The following is a 17,430-nucleotide window of genomic DNA, read 5'->3' as shown; positions in this document are numbered from 1 at the left end:
GGCTTGCGGTGCTATCTGGTTCTATTTTATGTTTAGAACTGCTGAGTACATGGGTCATAGAGTTAAGTGAGATCCATTCAGAGGAAGAATGCTTTGTATTTTGTTGCCATAAATTATGGGATTTTCAAAGGGTCGTTTAGGTGATTGGTTACCTTATAAAAGATTCATGTTTGGAATGTACAATCCAATAAAAATATCAGCTCTGTTTTCTGAGGATAATTCTTTGGCATGAATGCAGTCAGTAAGATAATGCCAAGAGGGCTTTATTTAGAAGTAATGGGTTTCTAGAATGTTTAAATATTAAGACAGTCCTGTTTATTGGTTCATTTACTAGCTGCTGCAGCTGCAGGAACTCCATCCACTACCTAAAATCATCCTGGAATACAGACAGGTGAGTTAATCGGCATTAAAACGTGACCTGTGTGACTCACAGCCCTGTTACACGAGGGAGAGTAATTGGCCCAGATACTGCGGCCCCGGATATTGCTGCACCTCCGCAAGTGCTCCTCCTGACCCCATCTCAAACCCAGGAACCATGGCGCTCCATTTGGGGGAGGGGGAGAGGGGGGACTCCTGGAAGCCAGACTGACCAAAGGTTAAAAGTTACTGTTGTTCTTCTATGCTGCTCCTTGGCCAGTCTGACAATATCCAAATGCTGATTGCTTTCTCTTTGGGATCGATTGCTGTTTGAATAAGGTATTGTGGGGCCAAGATATGGCCCTACACGGCAACTTATAGAATCATAGGATCATACAGCACAGAAGGAGGCCGTTCGGCCCATCATGCATGTGCCAGCTCTGAAAGAGCTATTCCCCCACTCTTCCCCAGAGCCCTGCAATTTTTTCCCCTTCAAGTATTTATCCAATTCCCTTTTAAAAGTTACGATTGAATCTGCTTCCACCACCTTTTCAGGGAGTGCATTCCAGATCATAACAACTCTCTGCGTAAAAAAAATTCTCATCTCCCCCCCTGGTTCTTTTGCCAATGATCCTAAATCTGTGCCCTCTGGTTACCGACCCTCCTGCCAGTGTGCCTGCTTTCATGCAGACGTACTTACCGTACAGTAGGTAGAAATGGTGGGGTTTCCAGGGGACCCGGCATTGCAACAATCCCACAGTCCCGCCCTCAAAAGTGCTGCCCTAATAGAGTGGGGAGCAGGTGGAAGAAGAGCCCACTGCTCCCCACCCCCCTCCTCCATCAGACTTTGTGATTGCAGCCAGAAATCTGCTGGAACTCGATTCTGCTCCAAATTCCTACCCTTCCGTTCTCACTCTGTCAGCTTTTTGCACCCCTCTCCCAAAAACTCCTGGAATTTCTGGACTCCTGTAACAAAAGGGAGCAGCAGTGTGCTGGCGAGTAAGATGCATCAACATGTTTTGTTCAATGATTCTCTTTCAGCTCTGGAACCTTGACTCAAATCCAGTTGATATACATCTCTTAATTATTGTACAGTTACAGGTTACTATTGAAACAAGGGGGGAGAAATTAGCCATCGTTGTGCAATGGTTATTTTTCAGACTGGAGGGAAGCATGGAATGGTGTTCCCCAGGGGTCAGTATTATTAACAACCTGGACATGGGTATAGACGGTTATAATTTCAAAGTTTGTAGATGACGCAAAACTCAGAAATGTAGTAAACAATGTGGAGGATAGACTTAAGGAGGACATAGACAGACTGGTGAAATGGGCAGACACATGGCAGATGAAATTTAACGCAGAGAAGTGTGAAGTGATACATTTTGGTAGGAAGAATGAGGAATCATAGAATGGTTACAGCACAGAAGGAGACCATTCGGCCCATCGAGCCTGTGCCGTCTCTTTGTAAGAGCAATCCTGTAAGTCCCATTCCCCTGCTCTTTCCTTGTAGCCCTGCAAATTTTTTCCGGTCTAGTATTTATCCAATTCCTTTTTGAAAGCCACGATTGAATCTGCTTCCACCGCCCTTTCAGGCAGTGCATTCTAGATCATAACCACTCGCTGCGTAAAAACGGTTTTCCTCATGTCGCCTTTGGTTCTTTTGCCAATCACCTTAAATCTGTGTCCTCTGGTTCTCGACCCTTCCGCCAATGGGAACAATTTCCCTTTATTTATTTTATCTAAACCCTTCATGATTTTGAACACTTCTATCAAATCTCCTCTCAACCTTCTCTGCTCCAAGGAGAACAACCCCAGCTTCTCCAGTCCACCCACATAACTGAAGTCCCTCATCCATGGAACCACTCTAGTAAATCTTTTCTGCACCCTCTCTAAGGCTTTCACATCCTTCCAAATGTGCAGTGCCCAGAATTGGACACAATGCTCCAGTGTGGCCGAACCATTGTTTTATAAAGGTTCAACATAACCTCCTTGCTTTTGTACTCTATGCTTCTATTTATAATGCCCAGGATCCCGTATGCTTTTTAAACCGCTTTTTCAACCTGTCCTGCCACCTTCAAAGATTTGTGCACATATACCCCAACTTCCCTCTGTTCCTGCACCCCCTTTAGAATTGTACCATTTAGTTTATATTGCCTCTCCTCATTCTTCCTGCCAAAATGCATCACTTTGCACTTCTCTGCGTTAAATTTCATCTGCCATGTGACCGCCCATTCCATCAGCCTGACTATGTCCTCTTGAAGTCTATTACTATCCTCCTCACTGTTTACTACACTTCCAAGTTTTGTGTCATCTGCAAATTTTTTAATTGTGCCCTGAATCATAGAATCATACAGCACGGAAGGGGGCCATTCAGCCCATCAAGTCCATGCCGGCACTATGCAAGATCAATCCAGCTAGTCCCGCTCCCCCGCACTATCCCCGTAGCCCTGTAAATGTTTTCCTTTCAAGTACTTATCCAGTTCCCTTTTGAAGGCCATGATTGAATCTGCCTCCACCACCCCCTTGAGCAGTGCATTCCAGATCCTAACCACTCATCGTGTAAAGAGGTTTTTCCTCATGTCGCCTTTGGTTCTTTTGCCAATCACCTTAAATCTATGTTCTCTGGTTCTTGACCCTTCCGCCAATGGGAACAGTTTCTCTCTATCTACTCTGTCTAGACCCTTCATGATTTTGAATACCTCTATCAAATCTCCTTGCAACTGTCTCTGTTCCAAGGAGAACGACCCCAGCCTCTCCAGTCTATCCACATAACTGAAGTCCCTCATCCCTGGAATCATTCTAGTAAATCTCTTCTGCACCCTCTCTAAGGCCTTCACATCTCTCCTAAAGTGCGCTGCCCAGAACTGGACACACTACTACAGTTGTGGCCGAACCAGTGTTTTATAAAGTTCATCATGACTTCCATATTTTTGTACTGTATGCCTCTGTTTATTAAGCCCAGGATCCCGAATGCTTTTTTAACCACTTTCTCAACCTGCCCTACCACCTTCAGTGATTTGTGTACATATACCCCCAGATCTCTCTGTTCCTGTATCCCTTTTTAGAATTGTGCCCTCTAGTTTATATTGCCTCTCCTCGTTCTTCCTACCGAAATGTATAACTGCATTTTTCGGTGTTAAATTTTATCTGCCAGGTGTCCGCCCATGCCACCAGCCTGTCTATATCCTCTTGAAGTCTATCACTATCCTCCTCACTGTTTACCACCCTTCCAAGTTTTGTGTGATCTGCAAATTTTGAAATTGTGCCCTGTACACCCATGTCCAAGACATTAATATATATCAAGAAAAGCAGTGGTCCCAGCACCGACCCCTGGGGAACACCACTGTACACCTCCCTCCAGTCTGAAAAACAACCCTTCATCACTACTTTCTGTTTCCTGTCCCTTAGCCAATTCTGTATCCATGTTGCTACTGCCCCCTTTATTCCATGGGCCCCAATCTTGATGATAAGCCTACCATGCAGCACTTTATCAAATGCCTTTTGAAAATCTATAAACACATCAACTGCACTGCCCTCATCTACCCTCTCTGTTACCTCATTAAAAAACTCTATCAGATTAGTTAAACACGATTTGCATTTAACAAATCCGTGCTGGCTTTCCCTAATCAATCCACACTCATCCATGTGACTGTTAATTCTGTCCCGGATTATCGTTTCTAAAAGTTTCCCCACCACCGAGGTTAAACTGACTGGCCTGTAGTTACTGGGTTTATCTTTACACCCTTTTTTGAACAAGGGAGTAACATTTACAATTCTCCAGTCCTCTGGCATCACCCCCGTAACTAAGGATGTTTGGAAGATTATGGCCAGTACCTCCGCAATTTCCACCCTTGCTTCCCTCAGCAACCTAGGATGCATCCAATCCGGACCGGGTGACTTATCTACTTTAAATACAGCTAGCCTTTCTAGTACCTCTTCTTTATCAATTTTTAGCTGATCCAGTATCTCAACTATATCTCCCTTTACTGAGACTCTGGCAGCATCTTCTTCCTCGGTAAAGACAGATGCAAAGTACTCATTTAGTAGATCTCCATGAGTAGGTCTCCTTAATGGTCCCTAATCGCCCCCTCTTACTACCCGTTTACTGTTTACATGCCTGTAGAAGACTTTTGTATTCCCTTTTATGTTGGCCGTCAGTCTATTCTCATACTCTCTCTTTGCCCCTCTTATTTCCTTTTTCACTTCCCCTCTGAACTTTCTATATTCTGCCTGGTTCTCACTTGTGTTATCAACCTGACATCTGTCATATACCCCTTTTTTCCGTTTCATCTTACTCATTATGTCTTTGGTCACCCAGGGAGCTCTGGCTTTAGTTGCCCTACCTTTCTGCCTCATGGGAATGTATCTAGACTGTACCTGAACCATCTCCTCTTTAAAGGCCGCCAACTGTTCAGTTACAGTTTTGCTTGCCAATCTTTGATTCCAATTTACCCGGGTCGGATCTGTTCTCATCCCATTGAAATTGGCCCTCCTCCAATTGAGTATTTTTACTTTAGAATGGTCCATGTTCTTTTCCATAGCCATTTTAAACCTTATGATTGTTGCTTCCTAAATGCTCTCCCACTGACACTTGCTCCACTTGGCCCGCCTCATTCCCTAGAACCAAGTCCAGCAATGCCTCCTTCCTCGTTGGGCTGGAAACGTACTGGTCCAGAAAGTTATCCTGAACGCATTTCAAAAATTCCTCCCCCTCTTTGCCCCTTATATTATTACTGTCCCAGTCTATATTAGGATAATTGAAGTCCCCAGTTATCACTACTCTATAGTTTTTGCATCTCTCTATAAATTCCCTGCAGATTTGCTCCTCTATATCCTTCCCACTAGTTGGTGGTCTATAGAATACACCCAATAGTGTAATGGTGCCTCTATTGTTTCTTAACTCTAAACAAATAGATTCTGTCCTTGACCCCTCCAGGACATCCTCTCTCTCCAGCACTGCAATATTCTCCTTAATCAATACTGCCATGCCCCCTCCCCTTTCTTTCCTTCCCTATCTTTCCTGAACACCTTGTATCCGGGAATATTTAGTACCCAATCCTGCCCTTTTTTGAGCCAGGCCTCCGTTATCACCACGACATCATATTCCCATGTGGCTAATTATGCCTGCAGCTCACCAACCTTATTTACCACGCTTCGTGCGTTTACACTCATGCACTGCAAACAAGTCTTTGACTTTCTTTTACTCTCTCTTAATCTGATCCCACCTAATACTGTACTATTACTTGCTCTAATGCTATCTTTCTCTCCTGATCCTTTGTGGTCCTTTTTTCTCCTTTTCAATGCTACATCCTGGTGCCCATCCCCCTCCCAAATTTGTCTTTAACAAATCCGTGCTTGCTTTCCTTTATTAATCCACACTTGTCCAAGTGACTATTAATTTTGTCCTGGGTTATCATTTCTAAAAGCTTCCCCCCCATCGAGGTTAAACTGACTGGCCTGTACTTACCGTGTTTATCCTTACTCCCTTTTTTGAACAAGGGTGTCACATTTGCAATTCTCCAGTCCTCTGGCACCAGCCCCTCTAAGATAACAGGCAATATAAACTAAATGGTACACTTTTAACAGGAGTGCGGAAACAGAGAAACTTGGTGGTGTATGTACACAAATCCTTGAAGGTGGCAGGACGAGTTGAGAAAGCCGTTAAAAAAGCATATGTGATCCTGGGCTTTATTAATAGAGGCATAGAGTACAATAGCAAGGAAGTTACGCTAAACCTTTCTAAAACACTGTTTAGGCCTCAGCTGGAGTATTGTGTTCAATTCTGGGTGCCACACTTTAGGAAGGATGTGAAGGCCTTAGAGAGGGTGCAGAGGAGATTTACTAGAATGGTACCAGGGATGAGGGACTTCAGTTATGTGGAGAAACTGGAGAAGCTGGGGTTGTTCTCCTTAGAGCAGAGAGGTTAAGGGGAGATTTGATAGAGGTGTTCAAAATCATGAATGGTTTTGACAAGGTAAATAAGAAGGAACTTTTTATAGTGGCAGAAGGGTCGGTCACCAGAGGACACAGATTTAAGGTGATCGGCAAAAGAGCAAGAGGCGACATGAGGAAACATTTTTTACGCAGCGAATTGTTATGATCTGGAATTCACGGCCAGAAAGGGCAGTGGAAGCCGATTCAATAGTAACTTTCAAAGCAGAATTGGATAAATACTTGAAGGGAAAAAATTTAGCATGGCTATGGGGAAAGAGCAGGGGAGTGGGACTAACTGGATAGCTCTTTCAAAGAGCCGGCACAGGCACAACGGGCCGAATGGCCTCCTCCTGTGTTGTACCTACTACGATACCATGGTAAGTGTTTTGGGCGAGAAATGAGCGTTGAGGGGACGAATTTCAGGTCGCGATTGGAAATGCCAAATTGGAAGCTGGCGACTTCAAAGTGCGCAGGGCGCACGCCTGAAACAGGCGTTAGGTGCCTCGAATATGCAAATCGAGGTCTTAACGCTGGTTTTAGGCCCCGATTCAAAATTGGTCATCAACTGGGTGGAGTATGTGCTGGGCCTTCAGCGGTCCAACTAGCGGTCCTTAAATAAATAAAAGAAAAAGCCATTTTGTCCTGCACCTTTAATAAGTACATGCTTATTTCCTTTTTCAGATTCACAAGATCAAGTCAACATACGTAGATGGACTCCTAGCCTGCATGAAGAAGGTAAGTTGTTTATTGTAGATAGAGTTTGACAGAAGTGGGTTGACATGCCAGGTGAGGGGAAAGGGTTGAGGGGGGAGTGCATTGATGCCCCAGTGAGCCAGAGATTGGTGTGGTGTGGTGTGGATTCCTGCTTTGATCCCCCACTGGGCAAGTTCCCTAATTTCCGAACTGCTGTCAGGGTCAGCTCATTCTCACAGTGAAAGAGGGAAAATCAGCAATCGAGTCCCCATGGGATGCTCATGCACAGCGACATTGGCTGTCGGCTGGGAACAGGCTCAACTCCGAACAGCAGCTTCACTATGTAGCTTCTCTGCATGGAAATGCACAGAGGGACCTAAAGGAGGTACCATAAAAATTAAGCATTGCCCATTGGCAGTTACTCACATCTGAGACTTGGCAGGCTATTTAACTGTGGAGGCCATCGTAACGAAGGCCAAACCTATATTCATGGATACCAATATCCATGTGTGCACTTCCAACAGGCGTGGCGGGATAGTGATGAAGAGCAGGAGCCCTGGCCAAGTTACCCCAACCGAGGGGCCTTGTGGCCAATTAGAGCGAGCCTACTGCAGCCCCATCTCAGATCTACTAGCTCAGCATAGATCAGGGATTGTACCTGACCTTCCTGGTCTTGTACGGCTTAGACACATGTAGCCAATAGGGGAGGTGAACGTCAACATTTGCTTCATATTGATATTCAGTAGGGCATGGTTTCTACCAACTAAAGGGTTGCAGGTGAGTCATAGGAACATAGGAACAGGAGTAGGCCATTCAGCCCCTCGTGCCTGCTCCGCCATTTGATAAGATCATGGCTGATCTGTGATTTAACTCCATATACCTGCCTTTGGCCCATATCCCTTAATACCTTTGGTTGCCAAAAAGCTATCTATCTCAGATTTAAATTTAGCAATTGAGCCAGTATCAATTGCCGTTTGCGGAAGAGAGTTCCAAACTTCTACAACCCTTTGTGTGTAGAAATGTTTTCTAATCTCACTCCTGAAAGGTCTGGCTCTAATTTTTAGACTGTGCCCCCTACTCCTAAAATCCCCAACCAGCGGAAATAGTTTCTCTCTATCCACCCTATCTGTTCCCCTTAATATCTTATAAATTTCGATCAGATCACCCCTTAACCTTCGAAACTCTAGAGAATACAACCCCAGTTTGTGTAATCTCTCCTCGTAACTTAACCCTTGAAGTCCGGGTATCATTCTAGTAAACCTACGCTGCACTCCCTCCAAGGCCAATATGTCCTTCCGAAGGTGCGGTGCCCAGAACTACTCACAGTACTCCAGGTGCGGTCTAACCAGGGTTTTGTATAGCTGCAGCATAACTTCTGCCCCCTTGTACTCTAGTCCTCTAGATATAAAGGCCAGCATTCTATTAGCCTTCTTGATTATTTTCTGCACCTGTTCATGAGTCACGAGCAAAAAGGTCAGAAATTTACTTGGCTGACCCAACAATGAAGGGAGATTTCGTTTGTTCACTGTTTGTAATAAAATCATAAATGTGAGGATAAATAGGGAACAGAGGAATCCAGGATGGGAATACTGCAGTTAGGAAACGCTATTACTTTGCTATGTGTTAATTGGTTGCCGTAAATCCTACAAAACAATGAAGAAAGACAGACTTGCATTTACATAACGCCTTTCACAACCTTAGAACATCCCAAAGCATTTCACAGACAATGAAGTACTTCTGAAATGTGTTCAGGATAACTTTCTTGACCAGTACGTTTCCGGCCCAAAGAGGAAGGAGGCATTGCTGGACTTGGTTCCAGGGAATGAGGAGGGCCAAATGAAGCAAGTGTCAGTGGGGGAGCATTTAGGGAGCAGCGATCATAGTATCATAAGGGTTAGAATAGCTAAGGAAAAGGACAAGGACCACTCTAAAGTAAAAATACTCAATTGGAGGAGGGCCTATTTCAATGGGATGAGAACAGATCTGGCCCGGGTAAATTGGAATCAGAGATTGGCAGGCAAAACTGTAATTGAACAGTGGGCAGCCTTTAAAGAGGAGATGGTTCGGGTACAGTTTAGGCACATTCCCATGAGGCAGAAAGGTAGGGCAACTAAAGCCAGAGCTCCCTGGATGACAAAAGAGATAGTGAGTAAGATGAAATGGAAAAAAGAGGCGTATGACAGATGTCATGTTGATAACACAAGTGAGAACCAGGCAGAATATAGAAAGTTCAGAGGGGAAGTGAAAAAGGAAATAAGAGGGGCAAAAAGAGAGTATGAGAATAGACTGGTGGCCAACATAAAAGGGCATCCAAAAGTCTTCTACAGGCATGTAAACAGTAAACGGGTAGTAAGAGGAGGGGTGGGGCCGATTAGGGACCATAAAGGAGATCTACTCATGGAGGCAGAGGGGATGGCTGAGGTACTAAATCTATCTTTGCTGAGGAAGAAGATGCTGCCAGAGTCTCAGTAAAGGAAGATATAGTTGAGATACTGGATGGGCTAAAAATTGATGAAGAAGAGGTACTAGAAAGGCTAGCTGTACTTAAAGTAGATAAGTCACTCGGTCCGGATGGGATGCATCCTAGGTTGCTGAGGGAAGTAAGAGTGGAAATTGCGGAGATACTGGCCATAATCTTCCAAACATCCGTGGTGCCAGAGGACTGGAGAATTGTAAATGTTACACCCTTGTTCAAAAAAGGGTGTAAGGATAAACCCAGCAACTATAGGCCAGTCAGTTTAACCTCGGTGGTGGGGAAACTTTTAGAAACGATAATTCGGCACGAGTGTGGATTGATTAGGGAAAGCCAGCACGGATTTGTTAAAGGCAAATCATGTTTAACTAACCTGATAGAGTTTTTTGATGAGGTAATGGAGAGGGTAGATGAAGGCAATGCAGTTGATGTGGTGTATATGGATTTTCAAAAGGCGTTTGATAAAGTGCCGCATGGTAGGCTTATCATCAAGATTGCAGTTCATGGAACAAAGGGGGCAGTAGCAACATGGATTCAGAATTGTCTAAGGGACAGGAAACAGAGAGTAGTGGTGAAGGGTTGCTTTTTGGACGGGAGGGAGGTGTACAGTAGTGTTCCCCAGGGGTCAATGCTGGGACCACTGCTTTTCTTGATATATTTCAATGACTTGGACTTGGGTGTACAGGGCACAATTCCAAAATTTGTAGATGACACAAAATTAGGAAGGGTAGTAAGCAGCGAGGAGGATAGTGATAGACTTTAAGAGGATATAGACAGGCTGGTGGAATGGGCGGACTCGTGGCAGATGAAATTTAACACAAAAAAATGCGAAGTGATACATTTCGGTAGGAAGAACGAGGAGAGGTAATATAAACTAGAGGGCATTATTCTAAAAGGGGTAAGGAACAGAGAGATCTGGGGGTATATATGCACAAATCGTTGACGGTGGCAGGGCACTTTAGGAAAGATGTGAACGTCTTAGAGAGGGTGCAGAAGAGATTTACTAGAATGATTCCAGGGATGAGGGACTTTAGTTAAGTGGATAGACTGGAGACGCAGGAGTTATTCTCCTTGGAACAGAGACGGTTGCGAGGAGATTTGATAGAGGTATTCAAAGTTATGAAGGGTCTAGACAGAGTAGATAGAGAGAAACTGTTCTCATTGGCAGAAGGGTCAAGGACCAGAGGACATAGATTTAAGGTGATTGGCAAAAGAACCAAAGGTGACATGAGGAAAAACTTTTTTACACAGCGAGTGGTTAGGATCTGGAATGCACTGCCCGAGGGGGCGGTGGAGGCAGATTCAATCATGGCCTTCAAAAGGGAACTGGATAAGTACTTAAAAGAAAAAAAATTGCAGGGCTATGGGGAAAGGACGGGGGAGTGGGACTAGCTGCATTGCTCTTGCATAGAGCCGGCGCGGACTCGATGGGCCGAATGGCCTCCTTCCGTGCTTTAACCTTTCTATGATTCTATGAAGCGTAGTCACTGCTGTAATGTTGGAAGTGCAGCAGCCCTTTTGTGCGTATAGCAAGGTCCCACAAACTGCAATGTGATAATGACCAGAAAATGTGTTTTTTAGGGATCAATATTTGCCAGGACACCAGGAAGAACTCCCCTGCTCTTCTTGAAAATAATGGCCATGGGATCTTTTACGACCACCTAAGAGGGCAGACAGGGCCGTGGTTCAACGTCTCATTGGAATGACGGCACCTCCGACAGTGCAGCACTCCCTCAGTACTAGTACTGGGAGTGTCAGCCTGGAGTGGGACTTGAACCCACGACCTCCTGCCTTAGAGGCAAGAGTGCCACCCACTGAGCCACAGCTGACACCATGGTAGCAATTAATTGGCTGTGATGCACTTTGGGATGTACCTAGGATTTGAAAGGTGCTATATCAATGCAAGTTTCTTCTTTCCTTACTAAGACTGTTACATAAGCGCAACTGTTCTTAAAGAGCATATTCCAGTTGTAGTGTTTAGTAATTAAAAAGTGGAAACGCTGGAAACAGACAACAGGTCCATCAACATCCGTAAACAGAAAAGAGAGATTAGGGTTTTGGGTATAGCGTATGGTTTGTACTCAAAACATTATTCCATCTTTTCTCTTGACGGATACTGTCTGACCTGTTGTGTATTTCGAGCATTTTCTGGTTTTATTTCAGATTTCCAGCAGCTGCGGGTTTTTCACTTTTGTTTAATGATTAGTGTCTCATTAACTGGTAAGTTCCTATCGTAAAGAATAATTTTTTATCATCGTTATGCAGAGTTTTGTCTCCCCTACGTGGAATCAGACCGGTACTGTCAGTGGGAGACTTTCGGCCAAGCACCCAGTAAGTACATTCACCCTGCGACTTCCTCTTTGAGCAATAGGCTTGCGTGGGCCGTGACCAAGCAATTAGCCTACCACAGAGAGATTTTTAGCAGGGCCAAATGAATATGTCATTGCTAAAAGTGCACAAGAAGTCCTTTTAAGATAAATCAGTCTCATACTATTAAGGGTCTGAATAGTAGCCAGAGCAGGGGCAACCAAGTCTGTGGGCTATGTATCATAAAGCCTTGGGGGGGGCCACATTTAAAACTATGTTTCAGTTAATTTGCACATATATCTCCAGTTGTGGATGCTAGCAGATCTAAGTGTTCTGACTTAGGATTCATCCATCAATGAGGCAACAGAGCTAAAAATAGCCCTTTCCAAACCTCCCGGCCCACACATTCAAATAGGATTAAAAATAAAGCAAATGGAAAATAAGTGCAAAGAGGACTGGGTTGCCTAGGTTTCGTGACTGCATTGTTAGGCCTAAGGGCCGCATATGGCCCATCGTGAACCTCCCTGATACAAAGAAACAGATACCGACTGCGTTTTGGTATTTTTTTTATCTCTAGGACAGAATATTATCAAAAGGCATGATCAGTTGTTGACTATGTACTGGCAATTACTGTTTTATACATATAAATCAATCAAAGTTGGCATATCATTGGAAGCGGGTTCAGTTTGCATGAGTAGGTGGGGAGGGAGATGGCATCAACACATTGCGTGCAAAGTTTCTGGCAGGAATTGAACATGGAGTGCTCGGCACACTTCTGGTCTCCATATTATAAAAAGGATATAGAAGCATTGGAGAAAGTGCAAAAAAGATTTACAAGGATGATACCAGAACTGAGAGGTTGTAACTATCAGGAAAGACGGAACAGGCTGGGGGTCTTTTCTCTAAAAAGGAGAAGACTGAGGGGTGACCTGATACAGGTCTTTAAGATTATGAAAGGGTTCGATAGTAGACGCAAGGAAGAGGTGCTGAGTGGGATAGGGGGACAGGAGGGGTAGTGAGGTCGGATAAAGCAGAATGGATGGCCTCAATTGTGGAGATGAAGAGGCCCATGAGCTCCTCACACCAGGTTTCAGATGTGAGGATGGAGAGGGCAGGGGATAGATGTTAAAGGAAGCAATCAGCGGTGGGGAAGAGGAGCTTAGGATTGTCCTTGTCCAAAATGACCATGGAGTAGTGGGAAGTTTTGGCTGCAATGGGGGAGGATGTACTGCTTTAGACGAAGCTTAGAAATATAATAAAAGTAAAATCATACCAAGTATTATGAAACAATCAGATTTAAAGAATGTATTTCAGGTCTTTTCCGAGTTAGTTATTGATTTCTACATTTTCCCACGGTGGGTGGGTTTGTTACAAGTTTAACCCATAAACTAGAATGAATAATTCTATACCTATGTATATCACGATGTGGAGATGCCGGTGATGGACTGGGGTTAACAATTGTAAACAATTTTACAACACCAAGTTTGTGGGATTAAAAATAAAATCGTTGGACTATAACTTGGTGTTGTAAAATTATGTATATCACTCAAGAGTGTACATATTTGATTGAATATGACGTTGATCATATGTTAATTTCATGGAATTCAGTTATTGTGAACTGAGATACAATAAAACTCTATTTGCACTGTCCCAATTCATTTAACACACAAGTCAAAAGGGATGAGTGTTACGGTGTATTGCTAACTCATTTGTAGCGAGACTCAGAAAAGTAATCTCCCATGCAATGCAATACACCTCAGTGATCAATGGAAGCTGATGCTTTTAGTCATAAAAGAGCCTAACCACTGGCAGAATCTTTTAATTGCAGCTTTTAAAAGTACTGTATTCATTGAAGCTGTTACTGAAAGCGGTCTCAAGAGAACAATCCTTTTGCAAAAGTCTCAGGATAAGCTCACAGCTTCTGGAGAACATTGCTTCACAACAGTGAATGCTATCAGGATTCTGCCTCATTTGGTCTAGATCTTTAAATTCCAGCAAATTAGCGTGTTTCTTCCGCCCATTTCCCCTTCATCGAGGGGAGGTGTTGGGTGGGGAGTCGGGGGGGAGTTTCTGGGATTCCCTGGGAATTCCACCCTTTATGCCCTTGAAAGGCTAAAGCGGAACTCACTCCAGTTGAGAGCTGGCATGAGTCTCTTTGAGGCCTTCCAAAGGTCCCAAACCTTCACTAGAGCAAGGTAATCAATTCTGGAAGGGGATCGATTACCTTCTCTAGCTGGAGTGGCTCCGGTGGGAGCTGAAAAGTTTTTTTAAAAAATTGATCTTTTTTCTTTTGGGCGGTTTGGGCCTCTGGAGGACTCTGTTCTGCCTTACAGGGGTGGGTTGGCTGGAGCCAGGGTGGCTGCTGCTGATGCACCCTTGCAGGTGCTGGCAGCCTACTCCGACTATGCCAATGACTTCGCATCCGGAATCAGAGCCAGGGCAAACAGGATTCCACTCTGCTGGCCTGGGAATTTCCAGGCCTTTGTTTGGAGAGAAAGTGAGTGGTGTCTTTAATTTTTTATGTATCGAGGAGGATGGGGAATTGTACGATTCATTGTTTTGTACTGTATTATGTTCATTTACCATGTTTCATGTAAATAAGCCGCTCTGTGGTTTAGATCCTGAATCTCAGTGTGACAAGATGTATGTTTTGATGAGAGGAGATTCATGTGTCAGCATATGATACATTCAAGTAGACGGTGTACAGAGCAAAGGTTCTCTGTTGGGATCCCTAGTTCTTGCTATTGTTTATTTTGAGCAAAAAAGATGCACTGCAGATCGTAGGGGAGGTGATGTCCACTTACAGAGTGGCCAATGAGGCTGAGAAAATATCCAGCATAAAAATGCAATAACGTGACACTGTCTATCAAATTTTTCTCCAGGTACTTATCCAAACCTACTACAATCAGCCCCCACTGCCCCTCTTGATAGACCATTCCATACATTCACCACCCTCTGTATACAGCAGTTAAACTGTATTTTCACTCTTCTCTCCTAAGTTTATGGTCATGCCCTCTTATAGAATCTGTGACCGTGTTAAACATATTGAATTTATAGCCTTTAGGAGTTTGAATCCCTGTGTAGGATCACCACTGAGCCGTGAATTCTCCATTGAAAACTTTCCCAGATTCTACAGCCCCTCCTTTATGAGTCGGATGCCTAATCCCAAATATCAATTTAGTTGTTCTTCATTACACCCCCTCCAATGCCTGGATGTCTTTCTCAGAATATTATTACCAGAATTGGTAGAGAGAGAGAGAGAGAGAGAGAGATGAAGACTAAGCATTCCCTGTATGTTACTTAACATGAGCACAATAACCACATTTAATTCCATGCCACTCCCTTCCCATCTGAGAACATATAATACTGGGAATTGTCAGTATCCAGTTTAGGTTACCTACGCTCTGACACATAGAAATTGGGGACAGTAGTGACATTCACTGCCATTGGTAGTGCTGTGCCTATTGTGGAGCGTGGCTGAGGATCTGCTTGTGGGGCTGGATCAGTGCTCTGTACAAACTCAATCAGTTCCAGCGATTTGTGCTCTTTTTCCTCTGGCAATACGGCCCAAGATTCTATTTGCTCTCTAGTGCCAACATGCTGGAAATTCCCTGCATTTACGTTTCCTGGAGGAAGAAGAGAAGGAGGGCTGTTCAGCAAACCAGGTTACACCACAGGCGCACTATCAACTGCCCTCCCAGCTGCACACGTCGAAGGGAGACAATTGAATTTCAGCTTGACTGAGGAGCAGGGCATCAGAAAGCAGCACTTCAGCAGAGAGACTGAGACTGAGTTATGTCGCAAGCTTCAAGCAGATCCTCAGCCACGCTCCACAATAGGCACAGCACTACCAATAGCAGTGAAGGTCATTACTGTCCCCAATTTCTATGTGTCAGAGCATAGGTAACCTAAACTGGATACTGACAATTCCCGGTATTATATGTTCTCAGATGGGAAGGGAGTGGCATGGAATTAAATGTGGTTGTTGTGCTCATGTTAAGTAACATACAGGGAATGCTTAATCTTCATCTCTTTCTCTCGCTCTCTCACACAGACACAGGCATACACGTATACACATACACTGATTGTAAATAAAACAAAAATAATTAAGTTTGAGCTTTGCTACACTTGGTAAGATTGAGCAAAATGTGGAAATGAAATCACCTCATTGATGAGATTGTCCCTGTTGAGAAAAAGACTGTCAGAACTGACAGACTAAATGAATTGGTGCTTGAGAATATTTTGACAATAAAGGAACGTCTTCATTAACCTCATCTTTATTAACTAATATCAGCTGAACTCAATAAGTTAATAGTTCAGTAAGCTCTGGGGCTGGGAATAGTGATATGCAAGTTCATACTTGGGAATGTTGGGAATGAAGGAATAAAATATGTTCTCTCTCACTGCTTGCCAACTTGTCAGTATGGAAATGTAAGCCCTAATTTTAGGCTCTGTTACGCCCCATTAATGAGAGCAGTCAGGGTATTTCTGGTTGGGCGGGGTGTCGAGTGCTGGATGCGTTCACCAACAGCCAGCAGGAACTTCATTGGGAGGTGGCCAGCAGCATTAATATTCTGAGAACCACACTGTGCAGCTGGAGTTCATGTGGTGAGAGATTTAATGATCTTACCAGGTCAGGCAAGGTAGAAGAACCTACCCTGACCTTCTGTTAATTCATTGTACAAAGCATATATTGCATTTATAATTCCCTCCCCCTTATACTCTTAAAGTACATTCAGTGCTTAGCATATATTGGCCAATATGCAGCAAAGTCACCTTTTAGTCCCAGCCTTCACCAGGAAGGATTCCTTCCCTCAAATTTAGAGGCCACAGAATAAAAAGTAAGGTTTTTTTTTTAAGTTCCCTTTATTTGGAGCCGGGGAGTAGGAGTGCTTCTCCGGGCACAACACCACTACTACCGGCCACAGCTGGCTCGCAATCACCGATCACCCGTTCTCCTTCCCAGGACTTGCCTGGTGGATGCTGCCAGCAAGGCAGGTGGCCCAAATTAGTCCCATGGGGCACGGCAAGCTGCCTCTGGGGGTGCAACAGGCTCGTTGCAGTTGTTAAAATATGGCCCGAGGCCCAATTTCTGTCGGGCCATGAACCTCCCAAGGATAAGCGCACCGTCAGTTATATGATCGAAAATGTCTTCCAACATAATGGTCGACAGTACATCATCAGGACCACTCATCATAATGAAGGCCACTTTAATACCACCAGTAAACTGCCCACCTAAATGTTATCATTAACACTAAAAAAGAATGGATAGCATTGGTCATGTGGTAAAACCCAACATTGTAAGGAGCCAGTGGTCACTTGTTAAAACCCAACATTGTAAGGAACCAGTGGTCAGTGTTGGTCACATGGTAAAACCCAACATTGTAAGGAACCAGTGGTCAGTGTTGGTCACTTGTTAAAACCCAACATTGTAAGGAACCAGTGGTCAGTGTTGGTCACATGGTAAAACCCAACATTGTAAGGAGCCAGTGGTCAGTGTTGGTCACATGGTAAAACCCAACATTGTAAGGAACCAGTGGTCAGTGTTGGTCACATGGTAAAACCCAACATTGTAAGGAACCACTTGGTCAGCCTCGGCCCTGAGGATGATATACATGCATGCGCTGAAAGCTTGTGTTGGAACACTAGCGACAAAAACCCTGCTT

At 44.1% G+C, this 17,430-nt stretch overlaps 1 long non-coding RNA gene across 1 annotated transcript; it reads left to right on the top strand.

Moving 5' to 3' along the window:
- Window positions 1-333: 333 nt before the first annotated feature.
- LOC137320419 (uncharacterized) lies at window positions 334-11,761 on the top strand. Its single transcript, XR_010962512.1, has 3 exons — window positions 334-391; window positions 6,973-7,026; window positions 11,723-11,761. It is a non-coding gene; the product is annotated as an uncharacterized lncRNA (long non-coding RNA).
- The last annotated feature ends 5,669 nt before the right edge of the window (window positions 11,762-17,430 follow it).

The sequence above is a fragment of the Heptranchias perlo genome, chromosome 4, assembly GCF_035084215.1.
Source record: "Heptranchias perlo isolate sHepPer1 chromosome 4, sHepPer1.hap1, whole genome shotgun sequence".
NCBI classification, from domain to species: domain Eukaryota; kingdom Metazoa; phylum Chordata; class Chondrichthyes; order Hexanchiformes; family Hexanchidae; genus Heptranchias; species Heptranchias perlo.
The sequence above is the reverse complement of the archived record's forward strand: the minus strand, read 5'-3'. Positions and strand labels throughout refer to the sequence as shown.